The sequence below is a fragment of the Suncus etruscus genome, chromosome 1 (genome assembly GCF_024139225.1).
Source record: "Suncus etruscus isolate mSunEtr1 chromosome 1, mSunEtr1.pri.cur, whole genome shotgun sequence".
NCBI classification, from domain to species: Eukaryota; Metazoa; Chordata; class Mammalia; order Eulipotyphla; family Soricidae; genus Suncus; species Suncus etruscus.
Window position 1 is genome coordinate 4272128 of NC_064848.1, and position 21490 is coordinate 4293617.

Here is a 21490-nt window from a genome sequence, read left to right on the forward strand (position 1 = left end):
TCTATTTTTTAAATATATAAAATCTTTATTTAAGCACCACTTAATTTCTAGTTTAATATAGTTTGATAGTCATATAGGAGAAATAAAAAGCTCTGAAAGTATTATCCTTCATCTAGTTGACCAAATGATGAGACATACAAAGAAGGAATACAATTTGAAACAGCAAATATTAGAAGCAGATACTGAATGTTTAATTAAATAGAAATTTTTTTAAATTTTTATTGTAACTGAAGTGCATTACACAGAATTATTTATGGTACATAATGACAATGAATGAAAGGCATTCCCACCACCAATGTTGTCCTCCCTCCACTCCTGTTCCCAGCATGTCTCCCATAACTCCCTCCTTTACCCCTCCAGAATACTAGTGTAACTGGTCTCCACTTTACAGCTTGTTGTAGACTGCGCACCTATTCTGTTGTCATTGACTTTAATAGAAATTTAAATAATTATAAATCATCTAATAAGATTATTAAGTATATATTAGGCAGCATTTAAGACCATATAGATAAGCAAGTATAAAAACAGTAAGGTTGGAAGTGGGACAAAGACTTACTAGAGGCAAAAGACACATTAAAATAAAAAACATTGCGTTTTTCAGTAAATTATAAGAAAATGAGCAGAGTATTATTAGTAGAATCCACAAACGGGCCGGCGCGGTGGTCTAGAGGTGTCTGCCTTGCCAGCGCTAGCGTAGGATGGACCATGGTTCGATCCCCCGGTGTCCCATATGGTCCCCCAAGCCAGGAGTGACTTCTGAGCGCATAGCCAGGAGTAACCTCTGAGCGTTACCGGGTGTGGCCCAAAAACCAAAAAAAAAAAAAAAAAAAAAAAAAAAAAGAATCCACAAACAAACAAAAAACAACAGAATATTAGAGTACTAGAATAATTTCAAACAGTCTAAAATGAGCATATTAACAACAGAAACATTAAATGTTTTATTTAATTAAATAACAAGATTTACAAACTTATTGATAGTTGAATTTGAGGCATTTATTTCAACACTCATCTCACCATCAGTGTCAACTCAAATCACCTGTGGTCCCATACTGCATCATCTCCCCTGTCTTCCTACCCGTCTTACACCTTGATTGGCACATTATAGAGGTCAGTGTTACATCTCAGATCTCATGTTTTCAGTGTTATTTAGTGCGTGCTTGGGCTGTATAGCTATACCACTCTCTCACATGACCAATATAACCAAAGTATAGACACCTGTTACCCCATTACTTAACTTTCTTTATTAAAATAATTTCTTTATTTGGGGTCAGAGAGCGCAGCAGTAGGGCATTTGCCTTTCATGCTGCTGACCTGGGGAGGGACCTGATTCAATTCCCGACATTCCATGTGGTTCCCCAGCTTGCCAGGGGATTTTGTAAGGTGATTTCTGAGTGCAGAGCACAAGTGTCCACTGAGCGTTGTTGGGGGTGACCCAGAAACCAATAAATCAATAAAGAAAGTAAAAAAAATATTTCTTTATTTAAGATAGGGGTCTCAAACTCGCGGCCCTCTGTACAACATTTTGTGGCCCTGCCCTAGAGGAATCTTTTTGTTTTGTTTTAGTTGTTTGGGTCACACCGCCCAATGTTCAAGGCTTAATACTGACTTTGCACTCAAGGATCACCCCGACTTTGCCTCCTGCGGCCCCCAGGTAAATTGAGTTTGAGACCCCTGTCAATGGTTACAAACATGTGGGTAACTGGGCTTCAGCCATAAAATGCACACCCCCTTTCACCAGTGCAAATTTCCCACCATCATTGCCCCCCATTTCCTACCCCCCCCACACCTGTCTTCAAGGCAGGCATTATATTTCTCTCTCTATTGTCATGGTATTAGTTATTAGTGTAGTTATTTCTCTATCTGTACTTACTACTCTTCGTGATAAGGTTGTTATCATGGGCTGGTCCTTTCACCTCTCATCTCTATTGTCTCTGGGTGTTATTATACTGTCTTTTATTTTTCTTAAATCCCACAAATGAGGGCCGGAGCAGTGATGCAAGTGGTAGGGTATTTACCTTGCACATGCTAACCTAGGACAGACCGTGGTTCTATTCTCCCCCCACCACATCCCAATTGGTCCCCCAAGCCAGGAGCAATTTCTGACTGCATAGACAGAAGTGACCCCTGGGCGTCACCAAGTGTGGCCCCTAAAAAGCAAAAAAAAAAAAAAAAAAAAAAAAAGAAGAAGACTATTCAGTACTTCTCTCTCTCCCTCTGACTTATTTCACTCAACATATAGTATCTAAATCCATTCATAAAAAAGATAATTTCATAACTTCATTTCTTTTAAAAGGTGCATAGTGTTCCATTGTATAGATGTACTACAGTTTCTTTAGCCATTCATCTCTTGTTGGGCATCTAGCTATTGTAAATAGTGCTGTTATGAACATAGTAATGCAGAGGGCATTATTGTATTGCCTTTGTAGTCCTAGGGCCTCAATGGCGAACCTATGGCACACGTGCCAGCAATGGCACGCAAAGGCCTTGTAGCTGGCACACGGGAAGGTCCGAAATTAAGATATGCAGCGTGGCAGGAGGTGAGTGTGCCGGTGTCTGCTTTGCAGCTCACCTGGCAACAGGGCCAGACTGGCCATTCGGAGGACCGGGCATTCTGCGGCAGTTTGGGCACTCGAGCTCAAAAAGGTTAGCCAACACTGTCCTAGGGTATATACCTAGGAGTGGTGTTGCTGGATCATGTGGGAGCTCAATGTTCAGTTTTATAAGCAGTATCCGTATTATTTTTCCATAAAGGCTGGATTAGATGGCATTCCCACCAGTAGTGAATCAGAGTTCCTTTTTCCCCACATCCACGCCAGCAGTGATTGTATTTGTTCTTTGTGATGTGTGCCAGTCTCTGTGTCATGAAATAATATCTCATTGTTTTGATTTGCATCTCCTGATGATGTGGAACATTTTTTATATGTGCCTTTTGGCCATCTGTATTTCTTCTTTAAGGTTCATTTCTTCTTCCCATTTTTTTTTTTTGATGGGGTTAGATGTCCTTTTCTTGTTAAGTTCTGTCAGTACCTTGTAAATTCTAGATATTAGCCTTATTTGATGGGTGTTGTCTGAATAGTTTCTCCATTTCATGAGTAACCTTTTTATCCTAGTAGTGTTTCCATTGAAGTGCAGAAGCTTCTCAGTTTAATGTAATCCCATTTATCTCTGTTTCCACTTGATTGGACAGTGCTGTTTCCTCCTTGAAGATGCCATTAGTTTCAACATTATGTAGTATTTTGCCTATGTTTTCTTCCATATACCTTATAATTTCAGGTCTGATATCAAGGTCTTTAATCCATTTGAACATGACCTTTGGGTTGAATAAAGGTCCGAGTTTTTGCATGTGGCTGGCCAACTGTCTCTACACCACTTGTTGAAGAGGTTTTCCTTGCTCCATTTTGCATTTCTTGCCCCTTTATCAAAGATAATTGTAAGTCTGAGGATCATTGTCTGAATACTCAAATCTACTACATTAGACTGAGGTCTGTTTTTATTCCAGTACCACACTGTTTAATGATTACTTTGTGGTATTATTTAAAGATGGGGAAAGTGATGCTTCCCATATCCTTTTCCCTCAGAGTTGCTTTAGCTATTCTTGGCCGTTTATTGTTCCAGATGAATTTCAGGAGTGTTTGATCCACTTCTATGAAGAATGTCATGGGTATCCTTACAGAGATTGCATTAAATCTGTATAATGCTTTGGGGGAATAGAGCCATTTAAATGATGTTAATCCTCCCAATCCATGAGCAGGGTATATGACTCCATTTCCTTGTGCCCTTTTTTATTTCTTGAAGCAATGTTTTATAGTTTTCTTTGTTTAGGTCCTTCACTTCTTTAGTTGACTCCAAGGTATTTTAATTTCTGTGGTGTTATTGTGAATGAGATTTTTTTGGGGGGGGGGTTGGTTTTTGGGTCATAACCGGCAGCGCTCAGGGATTACTTCTGGCTCTATGCTCAGAAATTGCTCTTGGCAGGCTCAGAGGATCATATGGGATGCTGGGATTCAAACTACCATCCTTCAGCATGCAAGGCAATGCCCTACCTCCATGTTATCTCTCTGGCCCCAGGATTGTTTTTTTTAACATCTATTTCTTCTCTATATTTGTGTATAAGAAGGGCCCCCCCCTCTTTTTTTAAAGACTTCTATTTTCATCTGTTCACATTCCTTGAGGTCTTTTCCCATTGTCTGATCATTTGTTTCAAGACTCTTTTCCAGCCTCTTCTGTTGTATGGAGTTGTTATGCATCTCTTCTTCCAGCTCATTGATTCTGCCTTCCGCCACTTTTACTCAGATGGAGAGGCTTTATAGCGAGGTTTTCATTCACCTACCAAGTTTTTCAGTCCTGTTATTTTCAGTTTAAAGTTTTCTCATTTCTATTTTCTTATCCTCTTGATTCTTATTTGTAGTTTGTTCAGCTTGATCCATGCTTTCTTTGAGTTCTATGAACATCTTCCATATTTCTTCTATAAAGTCCTTGTCTGAGAGGGTGACTGGCATTTTTCAGATCATCAGAGCTACCATTTTCATTCTCTAAGCATGGTGGGGCCTTGCATTGTTTCCCCATAGCTGCAGTTGAAGTGTGATGTTTTCTATGTCCTGTGCATATGTTCCTTCACTAGGAGGAGTGTGTGACTGCAAAAGCAAAGTGGAGCCTGGGCTTCCTTTTCTCACCTGGGTTTTGCTGACGTGACATCCGGATCCAAAAATGCAACTTCAATCTTTCAATTTCTTTAAAGATTAATGTTATTGCTTTCTGTAATCCCTGAAATTTTTTATTAAGGCTTATCACAAGGGTCTTTTCCCTTAAAGACTTCAAAGTAGAGGATATTAAGACACTGACATCCCTGGGGGCCGGGCGGTGGCGCTCGAGGTAAGGTGCCTGCCTTACCTGCGCTAGCCTAGGAGACGGACCGCGGTTCGATCCCCCGGCGTCCCATATGGTCCCCCAAGCCAGGAGCGACTTCTGAGCGCATAGCCAGGAGTAACCCCTGAGCGTCACCGGGTGTGGCCCAAAAACCAAAAACCAAAAAAAAAAAAAAAAAAAAAAAAAGACACTGACATCCCATTGACCAAAGTTAGATCCTAGGTTTGACACCACATACTGTCCCCCAGCACTGCCAGAGATCTTTCCTAAATAAAGACCCAGGAACAGGCTCTGACCACCTCTGGGTGTGGCTTAACACATCCTGGCCTACTCTAATCTACCTCAAGAAATAGTACAACCCAGAAAATATAATCTTATTATAATCTTAACTATAAGGTAAGCTTATAAGGACAAGAATACAAAACAATTTTTCTCTGCCATGAAAGTAACTAATTCCCTTGTTTCTTTCCTAGAGAATATATTTCTATAAAGATTTTAGTTCAATTAATTTGGTCTAAATTAAGATAAGCCTAATTTAGCCTAATATAGATTTCTGGCTCTATTCTGAAACAGTGCTAAAATAATTTCCCAAGTACAAAAATTGATTTAACTCTCTAAGTAAAAATTCATTTATTTTAGCATGATTTATTTTAGCATGAGTATAGTATATTTTGTACATACATATATAGGTTTATACAGAAAATATTCATTAAAATGAGACTTTCTGTGCAACGCATTTAAAAACCAGGTTTAATTTTAAAAATTCATCCTATTTTTATGTAGAATATAATATTCATGGGGTATTGCCCCTGAAAAAGCATCTTCTTCACATTCCATAGTTTTCAGACATTCCTATCTAAAATTTCTAATATGATACCAATGAATGATACAGCATTTTGGTCATAAATAAACAAAAGCCTGTACAAAATCTTTCTGAACATGAATTAGACTACATCATCTCTTTCAGAAAAATTCAGTCCAAATATATAAAGACATTTTCAAAGCAGTCTTAGAAAGGATCAAGTATCAACTCCAATGTTGAGAGGGTACCTAAATGGGGATATTGGAATACGGGGAATTTGCCCATCCACTTATAACCTGAACTGGCCAGGAGTGATTTCTGAGTGTAGAGCAGGAGTAACCCCTGAGCACTGCCAGATGTGACCAAAACCAACAAATAAAATCAACCAAAAAATGGAAAGTGTAAAAATCTTAAGAACTTTTATGTATATGATACCATATGATCTGATATATAGCAGATATATATGTAACAAATATTCAATTAGCTTCTGAGAAACACATATAATCAAATAAGTTTGGAGACTACTGGGTCAACTTTCCTTTTAATTCTCTTCTCACTAGTTTCTTTCATATATGGGAGAAGAGCCATAGCTGATGTGATGTCCACTTGAAATATGAGAACATAAACAACTTTTCACAGAAAGCAGTGTTTAATGAAAAGATAGATTAGAGCTGGATTCAGAGCGATTTTGCCATTTACTTACCATATGGCTTTAAGTGCTTACTCAGATTGCGTTTTCTTTAATAATTATAGCTAATTATATACAAATTCACATAACAATTCTGAAGAACAGAAATACGGTATTTCAAACAACCAACAATTTATTTTTCTGCCCCCTTTCCACATACTCTTATGCAGAATCAAAATATATAATATTGTCTCTCTGTTGATGCCATGCAGTCATAGGCATTAAAATGGTATTAACATCTATGGCATTAGCATCTACTCTCTCCATCAACTTTCCCTCCACTGTACCACTGTATTTCAGGTGATACTTAAGGATTGTGGGTCTCCCTTTGCAGCTGTACTTTTGCCTCCCAAGTTGTGCTAGCTACTCCTGTCAACCATAATCCAAAAATAAACATTCACATTGCTTGTGTTAGTTTTAATAGTTTTATTTCAGTATTATTATTGGGTAACCATTTAAATGTCTAAATGAATATATTCATGTGCATATGGGAAAAGACAAGAGTATGTAAGGAGTCAGGACTACCTTTGATTGCAAGCATGCCAAGGGCTCTGGGAGCATACCACTTGCACATAAAAACTACTAGGTCCATCGTTCTACTCCCCAAATTGTCATAACCTACTGGGACATAATGTTATCTATCATAGAATATGTTATCTATTCAAAATATCCATTTCCTGTATATTTGGAAATTCTTGTATGCTTTCTGTATGTATTGGAAAATACTGGAGTACTGTATATATTGGAACATATATCTTCCTGTGTATACTGGAATTCCTATATCAATTCCTGTACACTCATGCCCAGGGGAGTAGAGAGTTGGACCTATTGTTACCAACATTAGCCAGTGCCAATGAAAGGTGAGTGAAACTTGAGTGGAAGTGTTCCGCATATAAGCAGGTCTTGGTTTCCACTGCCTTTTTTTCTATACTTCCTTGATATTATTTTCTCTTATTTCATTTTTTGTGTTTTGGGCCATACACAGTTTGTGGCTCAGGATGCAGTCTAGTGGTATTTGTGGGACTGTTGTTGCCATGGTTGGACCCCATTCCTTTGAGTTATTTCCCAAGCCCCCAGGCATTCTGGTTTATAGAGTAGATCCCACAGGCACTCTTGTAGTTAATAAAACAAGTAACATGAGTGAGAAATATAACACAAGGAGAAATAAATCTTAGTTCTTAGTCACTGAGATTTATGGTTGTGTGTAAGCTGACATATTTTCTCAGATGAGCTGTGACTAGAACAGTATTTTTATCAACAAAACCACCAACTACTATTATAGTACACAACAATCATGAAGCGAAGTAAACAATTATTTTTCAGATTTATAAACTGAGAATCAGAGTAGTAATGTAACTGTCAGTATCATACAGAGGTAAAGCAGACTGAGAATCAAATCCCAATGTAATAGGTTTCTGAAGCTCACAGACCTGTCAGAACATTAATCCATTATCAGCCCTGATCCAGGAGCAGATCCTGATTAATGTATTCTAGTATTGTTTTGAATCACAGAAAATAAAACTAGAATTACAACTCCACCCCCACCAGAACTGCCTATACTGGATATATTTCCTTCCTGTTATTCTTATATCAAATTACACATAAAAAATTATAGAATGTACCTTTGGGGCATGTGGCTGGCCCAGGTTAGATCCCCTGCATCCCATATGCACCCCCAACCCTGAACATTGCTAGGAGTTGCACCAAAACAAAAGCAAACCAGGGCCAGAGTGATAGCACAGTAGGTGGGACATTTGCATTGCACAAGGCTGACCTGGGTTCAATCCCCAGTTTCCCATATGGTCCCCCAAATTATTTCTGAGTACAGTCAGGAGGAACTCCTTAATTCTAACAGGTATGGTCCAATGACAACAACAAGCTAAACAAAAAAATCCAAAAAAAAAAGCCCAAACAAACAAACAAAAAAAGAAAAGATAAGGCCTCCCAATTTTTACCACAGGCTGTGTTCTTTACACTGACTGTATAGAAAGAGGAGGTACAGTAAATGCACCCCATATACACCTCAACCCAGGCCCTTTGCCTGGTCTGTATTGTAAATTGGGGGACCAAAAAAAGCCCAAAAAAAAGAAAAAATCAACAACCTTAAGAAAAGAAAATCTAATCACATTTTTTCAGTTCTAGATTTTTTAATTATATATTATCTCATTGTATTATATTACTGGATATTATTGGATATCACTTCTTTTTATCACTTCTTTCATTAGTCATTTAAATGATCTCTAGCTCTTTATTACTGGATTAACTCTGAGATCACAGGTTTACTTTTTATAGATGTGGGAGATCTATGATTTTCTTCGTGTGAATATTCAGATGTAAGATTTCTAGGTGGAAAACTGGAGATTTGGGAGCTACAAAGATATATGAAGTGGCAGAGCATATTGTTATTATGTTTGGGGCCCTGAATTCAACGCTTAGGACAACAAGCACTGCACGATGTTAAGTCCTGGAAACCTCCAAATACCATTATGGGCCATGCGCCAGGCTGTCAGGCTCCACATCTCAAGTGTTATTAAACAAATTTCTTTATGTTTTTTATTTTTTTTAATTTTTTTGGTTTTTTGGGCCACACCCGTTTGATGCTCAGGGGTTACTCCTGGCTAAGCGCTCAGAAATTGCCCCTGGCTTGGGGGGACCATATGGGACGCTGGGGGATCGAACCACGGTCCTTTCTTGGCTAGCACTTACAAGGCGCTACCTTACCTCTGTCACCTCTCCGGCTCCAAATAAAACAAATTTCTATGAACTCCAAATTATGAATGTACTTTCAAAACAAAGAATATTATAACAATACAAATATAATACTATCACAAAAAACAGAGTAAAGTAAATCATCTGCTGATTTACTCTGACCAGCATAGCAGTTTTTCTAATTTAATGATTCAACTCTGGCAACCCCTCAGTAGTTTAATTTGCATCAAAGTTTTTTTCCCGATTGTTTATATGGAATTCCTATTTTGCTGACTGTGCAATCTTGTCCAACTTATATCTGGATAAAGGTTTCATGTAAAACAATATTAAGACCATAAAAATTGGCTGCAAATATTTACCTAAGAATATTCTTTCATTCTGGCTACATTTTGAGATGACACTGAAGTTAAATTTTTATGTAGTCTCATCAGTCAGCCACTATAAATTCTATCTGTTCTCCTTCTTAGGCTCCATCAATGCACTTCTCTAGCTTGTTTCTATGTAATCCATCTGGAATTTATTTTAGTATGTGATATTTTAAAAATCTAAACTTCTGTTACTCCAAATTGCTTACAGTTACACTAACACCATTTGTTAAATTACCCTTCCTTTCCCTGCCCTGTGGTTATGTGTGCTTTCTTCATTATATATCAAACCCTCAGTCTATCAAACCCAAATTCAAATATTCTATTACCAGAGTATTTCCCCACTGTTCTTTTTTTTTTTGGGGGGGGGAGGAGGGAGGGACACATCCAGCAGTGTTCAAGGATTGCTCCCACAGTGCCAGGAGGATATCATTAAATTATAAGAAATGTCAGGGACTGAACTTGGGCCTCTGGCATGCAAAAAAGTTATCCCTACCCCCATGAGTCATTTTTATTTTAGTGCTGGTAGACTTTTAATTATATTACTTTCATTATCCTTTTTTTATGGTTTTTGAGCCACGCCCGGTGATGCTCAGGGGTTACTCCTAAAATCGTTCCTGGCTTGGGGGACATATGGGACACCGGATGGTCAAACCTCAGTCTGTCCTAGGGCAGTCGTGTGCAGGGCAAATGTCCTATCGCTGTGCCACCGCTCCAGCCCCTCATTATTCTTTTAATAATCCAAATGTGGAAGATAGAGGTAAATTCATCAACAGATGAATAGCTAGACAAAATGTGATTTCTATTCACATAATGAAATGCATTATTCAGCCGCTGAGAGATTTTTTGGACTTTTGAGAGGGAAGGGCCACCACACCTGGTAGTCCTCAGAAGAAACTCCTAGTTCTGTGATGATGTGATTCCTGGAGAAGTCTAGGAACCATAAGCGGTGCCAGAGCTTGAATTGAGATCGAATGCACGCAAGGCAGGGGTCTAACTTCCTATACGACCTGTCTGGTGCCAGATATGTAGTTCTTATACATGCAATAATATAGATCAATCTTGAAATCATTAAGTAAAGTACAACAAAATGATTAAAAAATATAGTAATTCGGGCCCGGAGAGATAGCACAGCGGCGTTTGCCTTGCAAGCAGCCGATCCAGGACCTAAGGTGGTTGGTTCGAATCCCGGTGTCCCACATGGTCCCCCGTGCCTGCCAGGAGCTATTTCTGAGCAGACAGCCAGGAGTAACCCCTGAGCATTGCCGGGTGTAGCCCAAAAACCAAAACAAACAAACAAAAAAAATAGTAATTCTACTTATGGTTAATAGGGCCTGGGGGCAATGGGGGAGTTGGCAGTTACCATGGAGTATACAAAGTTATTGCTTGGGGTGATGTAACTAATTCTGGTAAAGATCCATCAGCAAAGATAACAAACATATCCTGTGTAATATATATACACATGTATCAGTAAAAATACATATGATTTTAATGTACTGAAAGGTGTTAACTGCAAATTTTACTTGTACTTCATAGAAAAATAAACTGGGTCAGATTTAAATGTAAGATCTGAAATTAAGAATGCAGAAAATACAATCTTTGTGATCTTGAACAACACAAAGATCTTTTTCAAAGGGGGCTAGAGGATTTAGGCCACACTCTGCTCAGAGGTTACTTCTAGCTCTGTGCTCAGAAATCACTCCTGGCAGGCTCGGGAATGGAACCCAGATCATTCATGTGCAAGGCAAATGCCCTCCTTGCTGTGCTACTGCTCTGGCCCCTAGGCAAAGATTTTTAAAAAATATAATTAACATTGGCTTATTGTATGTATATAAGCTTATGTTATGGCTTACAATATTACTGCACCAGGGCCGGAGAGATAGCATGAAGTAAGGTGTTTGCCTTGCATGCAGGTCAGTGGTTAGAATCCCAGCATCCCATATGGTCCCCTGAGCCTGCCAGAAACAATTTCTGAGCGTAGAGCCAAGAGTAATCATTGAGCACTGCCAGATGTGACCCAAAAACCAAAACAAACAAACAAAAAACATTTATTACTACACCAAGCCCATCACAACATGCTAATATCCCTTCTTCATCAACAGGTATTGATTTCACAACGCATCCACTCCCCACCGGAAGAGTTTGTCTCAAAGCGTTGTTAATAACAATTTCAGAATTTTAACAAACCAATTCCAAATCCACCACCAGTTTCGGCATATCTACGAAATGACCCAAGATTCCCTCCCCTTTGCTTTCTTTATAATGCCACATATGAGAGAGATAATTCTTATTTTTGGTAAAAGGCCTCTTCTGGTTGCTTCCACATTTAGCGTAAAAGTCAAAACTATCTTTTCTTATCCTTATATTTTGATAAAAATCATTCTCACTAATGTGAGGTTGTATCTCATTGTGGTTTGGGTTTGCATTTCCCCAATGATCAATGATTATAGATTTTATGTATGTGCCTTGTCATCTGTAAATCTTCTTCAGAGAAAAGCATGTCCAGCTTATCCCCTCTATTGTGGGAATGGAGTGGTGAAAGGGTAGTGGAATTAGCTGTTTCTTGCTGATGTTGAATTTCCTGAGTTCTTTATGCATCTAATATTAGCTCTCTCTCAGGTCCATTATAGATGAATATTAATCCCATTCAGTAAGATGTGTCTTTCATTCAGTGATATTTTCTTTCACAGTGCACATGTTTATTAGTCTTACTGTTCTTTTGGGCCCCACTTGGTTGTGCTCAGGGCTTACTCCTAGCTTGGAGCTCGAGAATTACTGCTGGCAGGTTTAGCGACTGTTATGTCATGCCAGAGATTGAATCTGGGCCAGCTGCTTCCAAGATAAGCAGCCTACTCACTGTCCTAACTCTCTAGTCCCCTGTTTATAATTCCTTTCTGTCTTGCTTTCCTTCCCTGGAAACAGGGAAGGGAATCACCAGGCCAAGCACTGACTTTTACAGCCCAGTTGGTGAGGCACCACTAAGAGTAGCCCCTGGGCTTGTAGCACTACATAAGATGTTCCCTCCTCAGCAAGCAAAACAAAAATACAAGCATATAATATGTAAGGATATGTAATATGTAAGGATGCAACAATATAGAAAAATAAATGAAGATGCAAAAGTTTGGGCCCAGTGTCTTATAAAAGGGGGTGGAGAGATAATACAGCTGATAGAATGCTTGCCCTACATGTTGGTGGACCTGCGTTCAATCCCAGGCATTCCATATGGTCCCTTTAAGTCCTCACTGGGAGTAATTCCTGAGTGCAGAGCCAAGAGTAAACCCTGAGCATTCCCAGTGTGCACCCCCAAAATATAACCCACAAAAGAAAAAAAAACAGTGCCTCATAATTATTTTTAGCAATCCCAAATTCAAGCAACTCAGTATGTACCAAGAGATAAAATTTAAAAACTGACACTTAAAAAATATGGCAAAGGGTAGAGAATGATTACAGAACCCTGGGGAATAAATATCAACATTTTAAGATTGTAATTAGGAAGAAAAAGCCAGAAATTCAGAGGTAAAGGTAGTAGGAAATGGTGTCTATGACACCGAAGAGAGAATTTCAGAAACAAAAGTTAAGTAAATGCTCAAAGGTCAATAAAAGTAAAAATCGAGAACTACAGAAGCAATAAAACAATGTAACAAATCAGCAGGCCAATCAATACACAAAGATGGTTGAATTTATATATGCAAATAATTGAAAATTGAATTTGACAATGAGAAAGTCACCGATATCTTAGCAGGCCAGCTTTAGTGGAATAGCAAGAGCAAAAGCAAAACTATAATAATGTAAATCAGTGATTTGAATATTTAAATGAGATCTTCAATATTTATAACTGCAAAGATAATTTGTAAATTACAACTTTGGAATCATTCCCTCAAATACGTTAATTTATGCCTCAACTCTTTAATGTTTTTAATCGCATTATCAATGTAGGTCTCCAAAGTTCTGGGAGCCAATGGAAATGAAGAACAGATACTGGCTTTCAGTAGGAAGCATGCCACTTTAGGGGAAGCTGAGGAATAAGACAGGGAGAGGACAAGAATTTATGGTGTGGAACTGTACAATAAGGAGGAGGTGGTGATAAAAGGTGGTACGCTGTTATGTAAGAAACCCTATGGGCAGCAAAAAGGAAAGTTCCTCTGGAGACTCGGGGGGGGGGGGGGAGGCTTTCTATGGAGGGTGTGGACACTGTAAAGCCATTGGGATCCAAACATTGTGTGCCTGAAAACCAATCGGGAGTAAATTTGGGATTTTTTTGTTTTTTGTTTGTTTGGTTTTGGTTTTGGGCCACACCTGGTGATGCTCAGGGGTTACTCCTGGCTATGCGCTCAGAAATCGCTCCTGGATTGGGGGACCATATGTGACATCAGGGGATTGAACCACGGTCCATCCTAGGTTAGCGTGTGCAAAGCAAACACCCTAGCGTTTGTGTCACCGCTCCAGCTCCATGAGTAAATTTGTAATTTCTCAATTTATAAAGAAAAGAAAAACAAAGTCCTAGGAGCTAAAGTGATGCTTTATAATATATATGGCAAGCACCATCAGGCACAAGCCAGAGTGACTCCTGTGTGTGGTTCCCAAAAAAACAAAACCCAACAAAGCTATGCTATTATGTCTAGCAATTTGAGATTTTATAACAGTGATCTGATAATGTCATAAGATAAGTGTACCTCAGACAATGAGCAGCACCTTAGATTCTTGATGTATCTTGAATCAGACACTTGCCAGTACATCCACTGTGGGCAAAACCAGGGGCCACTCGGACTTTTCACTTGCTGTATCCATTTTAGTGTTACAAGAACACTTACAAACGTCTTATTATACTCGAGGGAAATATAACAACCATTCCCCTCTAAGTATTAATTATTGATTTCATCTTTAAGGGGAAAAAAAGCATATATAAGAGAATTGTAATTTAAAACATAGATTCCCAGAAAGAAAAGTTAAGGTTTTAGAATTTTCTTTTTTTTTTAACATATTGTACATAGAGATGTATTAGATGAGAAAGAATAATCATGTTGTAATTTACACATTCTCTAAATATTGGATGGTAAATCTACACACATAAACTAAACATTACTGAGATCATAATCACAAAACACTGAGCCAATCTAAGTGGTTATACCTTCAAATGTTCTAAAAATATTCACAATTCCACCTAACCGGCAGAAAGAAAAACTAAAAATAGTCATCTTTCAGTTACAGATTATTTCTTGCTGTTTGAGAAAGGTGAAGCTAAAGTACCTATCTACAGATATCATTAATGAACTAATCTCTAGTTTAAGAAACAATGGCCTGGACTAACTGCCACATATTTTTAAAATCAATTCAAATGGGACAGGTTCATCATTAGGCTGTTATATACCTTTAAAGAAGGTTTCAGAAAAATCTGTCTTTTCCAATAAAGGACTGATTCAAAATTCATACTGCTTTAGCAGTCTGCTATTATCAAAAAAGAGAAGATATTTGAACCAAATAATTTAATGAACACAGCCTGATATTAAATAATTTTTTAAAAAGGCAAGATGTAAACTAATTGTTCTGCATAGAATCGCTCACCTATATAGGCATTAAAATACAACACTGAACTGTAATCATCAAGATGAATAACATACTGGTGGTTACTTGCATGGTAAAAGGTTGAGGACAAGGAGAAAATGAACAAACTTCAAATCACAAAACAAATGAAATATACAGCACAGGGACTATAAGCAATAAAAGGGGCCTGCACACCTGAAGGTTGCTGAAAATATACAGTAAAGGTTTATTGCATACATACAAATATTTAATAACAATATTTTACACCTGCCACGAAAATAATGTATGGCAATTCAGTAACTTAAGGAAAAGAAAAGAGAAACTTCAGGATCAGAGGAAGGTGTTTTTGCCTTGCACACAGCTGACCCGGATTTGATCCACAATTCCCTGTATGGACTGATTCCTGAGTCTACGGCCAGGAGTAATCCCTGAGTGCTGCTCATTATGGCACAAAACCAAATGAATGAATGAATGAATGAATGAATGAATGAATGAAGTTTCACAGTGGCTAACAATTCACCATTAAATCTATGGCTAAAGTTCTTTGAGGCATAAAGTTACACATGAATTTTCCATTCACAAGTAATAAAAATTACCAACACAAAAGAACTTTAACAGGCAGTAATACTGGTTTATCTCTTTTCTTTTTTGGTTTTTGGGTCACACCTAGCGGTGCTCAGGGGTTACTCCTGGCTGTCTGCTCAGAAATAGCTCCTGGCAGGCTCGGGGGACCATATGGGACCATATGGGACACCGGGATTTGAACCAACTACCTTTGGTCCTGGATCGGCTGCTTGCAAGGCAAACACTGCTGTGCTATCTCTCCGGGCCCGGTTTACCTCTTTTCACTGTAGCGCGGTCCTAAAACTTATTTTTATATTATTTCTCAGAGTTTACTAAATTTGTAGATGGCTTGATAAAGTTAACCAAATGAACCAATAAAACTTATGGTCAACTTTATATTTTGGGGGGAGATGAGTCACATCCAGCAGTCCTTGGTTACTCTTGGCTCTGCACTCAGGAATCACTCCTGGTGCACTTGGGGGACATATGGGATAATGGGATTGAACCTGGACCATACCTAACAAACTTAAACTTGGGAGGAGGGGGTTCCGTGGACAGAATACAGCAGGTAGGGCACTTGACTTGCACAAAGCCAACCCAGATCCAATCTCAGGCATTCCATATGGCCCCCTGAGCCCACTAGAAATAATCCCTAAGCTCAGAGAGAACTAAACTCTAAGCATACTGGGTTGGCCCAAAGACAAAGCAAAACAAAACAAAACAAAACAAAACAAAAATAAAGCTACATGTATATTTAAATATTTAATCTGGCCATTTACTCTCTCACAGCTGGTAGATTAGATTAGTAAAACTATTCTGAAGTTCAGCGGGGTTAACTTCAGAAATGCATCAGAACAAGCCCACCAGCCTTGAACCAAATCTGATAATAGAAAAGCAAAAATAGAAGAAGAAAAAGACTAATCAGGAAGTTGTCTTTCTTTCATAAACTTTTAATTTAATTTTATTTTATTATTGCTGCCAATACAATCATTCAAGTTATAAAGCTACTTAAAGACAGCAATTTAAAAACCATTAGAGGGGGTGGAGCGATAGCACAGCAGTATGGCGCTTGCCTTGCAGCTGACCCAGGATGGACTTCGGTTTGATCCCCAGAGTCCCATATGGTCCCCCAAGCCAAGAGCTATTTCTGAGCCCATAGCTGGGTGTAGCCCCTGAATGTCACCGGGTGTGGCCCCAAACAAAAACAAACAAACACAAATCGGATGGAGGCTTGAGCGCAGAGAGACATGCAGTGAGAAAGCTGTTTGCCTTGCACAGAGTTGACCTGGGTTCGATCCCTGGCACCACATATGGTCCTGAAGTGATCCCTGAGCAGAGAGCACGGAGTAAGCCCTATGCATAGCTGAGTGTGGCCTCCAAACCAAAACTAGATAAATATGTTTGCTCCATTTCCTTCCAGACACTTCCCTGTACAGATACCTCTTAGTTTACAAGTAAATGACACAGTGCAGTATATACACCGTTTCCCACAAGAACAGAGTATCTTTCTCACTAAAAGGTACATCTTTTCACATCAAAACCTTGGCGATAATTTTAAGTCGCCACATGGCATTTAGATATGTGCCATAACTGAACCAAAACTCTTACTGGTGAATATTTAATTTCAAGTTTTTCCTTCCAGAATCAATGCCTTATTCCCCCCCCCCCAAATATTTTTTTTTTATTACTGTAGGATATCCTCTTATAACAGAGGTGAACCAAAAGATGCCACTTTGTTTTTTTAAGCTTTGTACAAGTTGCCAGACTGTTTCCAGAAATATTCTTTTGGATAAGCAAGTTGTATGTGAGAGCTCTAGATTTCCTTGTTAGCACTAGACCAGGGGTCTCAAACTCAATTTACCTGGGGGCCGCAGGAGGCAAGGTCGGGGTGAGGCAGGGCCGCATAAAGGATTTCACAAAAAAAAAAAAAAGTCCTCAAACGTCATTAACAGTTTTAATTATTTCTTCTGAACATGAATAGAACATTGAGTGAAGATCATGGACAGTTCTTCTGAACATGGCATCTTTTGCCTATTCCTTGCTGCCAGAGACTTGACAGCGCTTCTTCTCACAAATCTGAACCACTTTTGGCTTTAGAGAGGAAGCAGTTGAGACCCTCAGTATGGCTTGAAGATGATCATCATTAAGTCTAGACCTTATTTTGACTTAGTGAAGTTCACTGTGGAGAATAACTTTTCACACAAATATGTGCTCCCAAAAAAGGCACATGGTGTGCTTGAACATTCGGGAAAGTTCAGGGAAGCTGGGAGGCAATTCTCTCAAAAATTGCCCATGCGTGTCTGCTTTTCCACTAATCTCCCTGAACTTGGCTTTGAGATCAGAGTTGCATTGCAGGTCAATGAGCTCCATTTGAAGCACAGGAGGGGCATCTTGCACATCAAAGGAAAAGGGGTCCACAAAAATCTGGAAAGTGGCTCTGTGCTTTTTGAAGTCTGCAAATCTGTGATCAAATTCCTTCTCTAGCTTAAAAACAGCATTAACATATTTCTCACCACTGAATGGTATGCCTGCATCCACAAGTTCCTTGCATGCTGGGAAATGGCAAAGATTTGTCTGAGAAAGCTGGGATTTCCATGACACAAGTTTTGTGGAGAATGCTCTCACGTTGTCATAGGCAGCCTTGTAACATCTTGTTTAGTACATTCAGCTTATGTGTAATATCAACAAGAAAAGCTAAGTCCATAAGCCATTTGTGATCACTCAACTCAGAAACAGCATTCCCATCCTTTTCCATGAAGGCTTTCACTTCTCTCAACTCAAAAAATCTTTTCAGGACATTTCCCCTGCTGAGCCAACGTACCTTGGTGAAATAGAGCACATCTCCATATTCTGACTCCATTTCCTCTAACAAAGCACAGAACCTCCTGTGCTTTTTAGCCCCTGAATCTGATTTGGTTGATGCATTTCACAACAACAGACATCACATTGTCACACGGCAGGCATTTACTGCAAAGGTCCTGCTGATGGATAATGCAGTGAAGAGCAAAAGGCCTTCTCTACACCCTCCTCTTCAAGTTTTTTTGAACAAGTGCCACCAGTCCATTTTTCCTCCCTGTCATCGATGGCGCTCCATAGGTTATTATTCCAACAAACCTCTTCCATGGCAAACCTGCATTCTCAATGGTATCACACAGATGCCGAAATATCTCATTAACGGTGGTCTGGCCATGCATTGGAATTATTGTGAGCAGCTCCTCTGTCAATTCAAAATTGCAATCAACACCACGGACATAAATTGTGAGCTGTGCAGTGTCTGTTCTATCTGTGCCCTCGTCAAGAGCAACTGAGTACGCATCAAAACATTTGGCTTTCTCACACATTTGATGATAAATGTCACTTGACATGACAGAAATGCACTCTGCCACAGTGTCGGCAGAAAGGCTGATTTTGCTAAACTGTGTCAGAGACCAAACTCTAATATGGAATTCAGTAGGACAAACTAGTCTTGTGTGGCAAGAGTACATAACCTAAGGCATTGGCTAGCCCCAGAGCCCAAAGAAATATCACAATTTCCTATTAGGCTTACATTCCAGGAAGTTTGTAACATCCTTGAAACTTCACTAACCCTGAGGTGTTCCTGTGCCCCTTATGCAAAGGTGGCATGTAAAGATTACCTGTAAGATGACTTCTGTAATGCAGGCTGTCCCATCCTGCCTTCGCTACACCCCCTGTAAAAATGTGCTTAAAAGGAGTCTTTTGCCATTCAATAAACGGAGCCTTGACAAGCCTCGTTTTGCTTGGCCCCCTTCTTTCTCCCCATTCTCTTTTCAGGCTGGGACTCCTCTATACCCGCGAAATAAATTGTCCTGCAAGTCAGGACAATTGGCGCCCAATGGGACAAAACTGACCTTTCTTTTCTGTACAGATAATACTTGCAGCCTGTAACATGCATTTTTTAACAAACTCTCCTTCTGTGGATGGTTTCCCTGCCTTAGCAATCATCTCACTAACCATGTAACTAGCTTCGACTGATGCAACCTTCTCTTTGGTTGCTTTCTTGAAGAAATCTTGTTGCCTCATTAAACATGCTTTAAGACTGGCAACCCATGTGGCTTTCTCATTTCCTTGATATTTTGCACATTCCTCAGCATGTTTAGTTGAATAATGGCGTTTCAAGTTGTATTCCTTGTGCACTGCAACTTTCTCTGAGCAAATAAGACATGTGGGGATGCCCCTGTGCTCAACAAAGAAATATGGCGTCTCCTACTTTTCCTGAAATTGTCCGTGTTCGTCATCAATCTTTCTCTTCACTGCAGGCTTTGATGAAGTCATGATGAAAGTAGGATAAAATCTAATTCTGTAATAAACTTCTCTCCCTTCTCTCCCTTAGGCCTCCGATAATGCAAGGGACAGTGGGCAAGAGCAGCGGAAATGATGTTTGCGCTAAGCGCAAAGTATTCGCAATTATTCGCTTACTGAATATTCGCAATAAAAATCACATTAGTAAGAAAAAATTGGGGCCGGGCGGTGGCGCTGGAGCTAAGGTGCCTGCCTTGCCTGCGCACGGACCGCGGTTCGATCCCCCGGCGTCCCATATGGTCCCCCAAGAAGCCAGGAGCAACTTCTGAGCGCATAGCCAGGAGTAACCCCTGAGCGTCACAGGGTGTGGCCCAAAAACCAAAAAAAAAAAAAAAAAAAAAAGAAAAAATTGCAAAAAATCACATTAAACATTGGCATACCCCGAACGGAACTGCTCGGGGTATGTGAATGTTTAATGCGATTTTTATTGCGATTATTCGCTAAGCAATAATCGAGAATACTGCGGTTTGAAGGCTGGCCGCGGGCCACAAAATGTTGTACGGAGGGCCACAAACAGCCCTCGGGCCGTGAGTTTGAGACCCCTGCACTAGACAGAAGAAAGCAAACACCTACAGCCTTACATTTGCATATTTAACTATAAATTTACTATTATTCAATTGCTTCTGGGCTATGTGCACTCTTTTGCTGTATTAGTCACATTTTCATTTAATCTTCTGATGTTTCAACACTGAAAAAAGACCACTGCCTTTATTCATTCAATGATCACCGATGACCTAGATACATCAGTTTCTTTGGTTTGGGGCAGGTGAAAACCTCCTTGGAAATAGTTTGTGACAGAAAGGCGGGAAATTGGAGACAGGGAACTATAATACCTCCTGAGAGGGAATGCTGTAAAGAAATAAAAGGGGAGGGGGTACAGCTTGAAGGAAAATGAGAGAAAAGTAGTTTGTATGGTTGTGTTTTTTAAGGCAGCGAAGTTAGCATGAAATGGTATATATTAAGAGAACAACCTAGTTTTAGAAAAGTGATGGTATGGGAATCTGAAGGATATACATACTAAGTCACATCCTTCAAACAAGCAAGTGAATGGATGAGGGCTAACCAGAGACCATAGACATGAGTTTGTCCAGGGTTACAGGAAAAGTACAATCATGTGGCAGAAATATAGGCAAGTCCCTATAAAGTGTTTATGATGAAGACCTTTAGGCAACTTGTGACAACTTCCATTTTCTTCTATCCAAACACTAAGCCAGGCCTGATTAAGGTTCCAAGTCCAGAAAAATGAGGCAGATAAGATCAAGCACTTTCAAGATGACATTGCCACAGACTAGATTACATTCCTCAATAAAGAAGCAAAAAGCAAAGTCAGCCACAAAAGAGGTGGAAGAACCATATTCGTGAGAGTGTAAAGCAGGGGTCTCGAACTCGCGGCGGCCCTCCGTACAACATTTTGTGGCCCTGCCCTAGAGGAATCTTTTTAGTTTTGTTTTGTTTTAGTTGTTTGGGTCACACCCCGCAATGTTCAAGGCTTACTACTGACTTTGCACTCAAGGATCACCCCAACTTTGCCTCCTGCGGCCCCCAGGTAAATTGAGTTTGAGACCCCTGGTGTAAAGAAGCATGAAAGAGTTGGATATGTTAGCTAGTCAAGTGGAAAAAGAGTGTGACATCAGA

General features: G+C 39.5%; 1 protein-coding gene and 1 non-coding gene across 3 annotated transcripts in view; one reads left to right on the forward strand and one right to left on the reverse strand.

Annotated features, from left to right (window-relative positions):
- Positions 1-21490, reverse strand: part of PIAS1 (protein inhibitor of activated STAT 1) — a 146536-nt gene that overhangs the window by 58157 nt on the left and 66889 nt on the right. The window lies entirely within an intron of this gene.
- Positions 8295-8427, forward strand: LOC126031128 (small nucleolar RNA SNORA51). Its single transcript, XR_007503240.1, has one exon. It is a non-coding gene; the product is annotated as a small nucleolar RNA SNORA51 (small nucleolar RNA).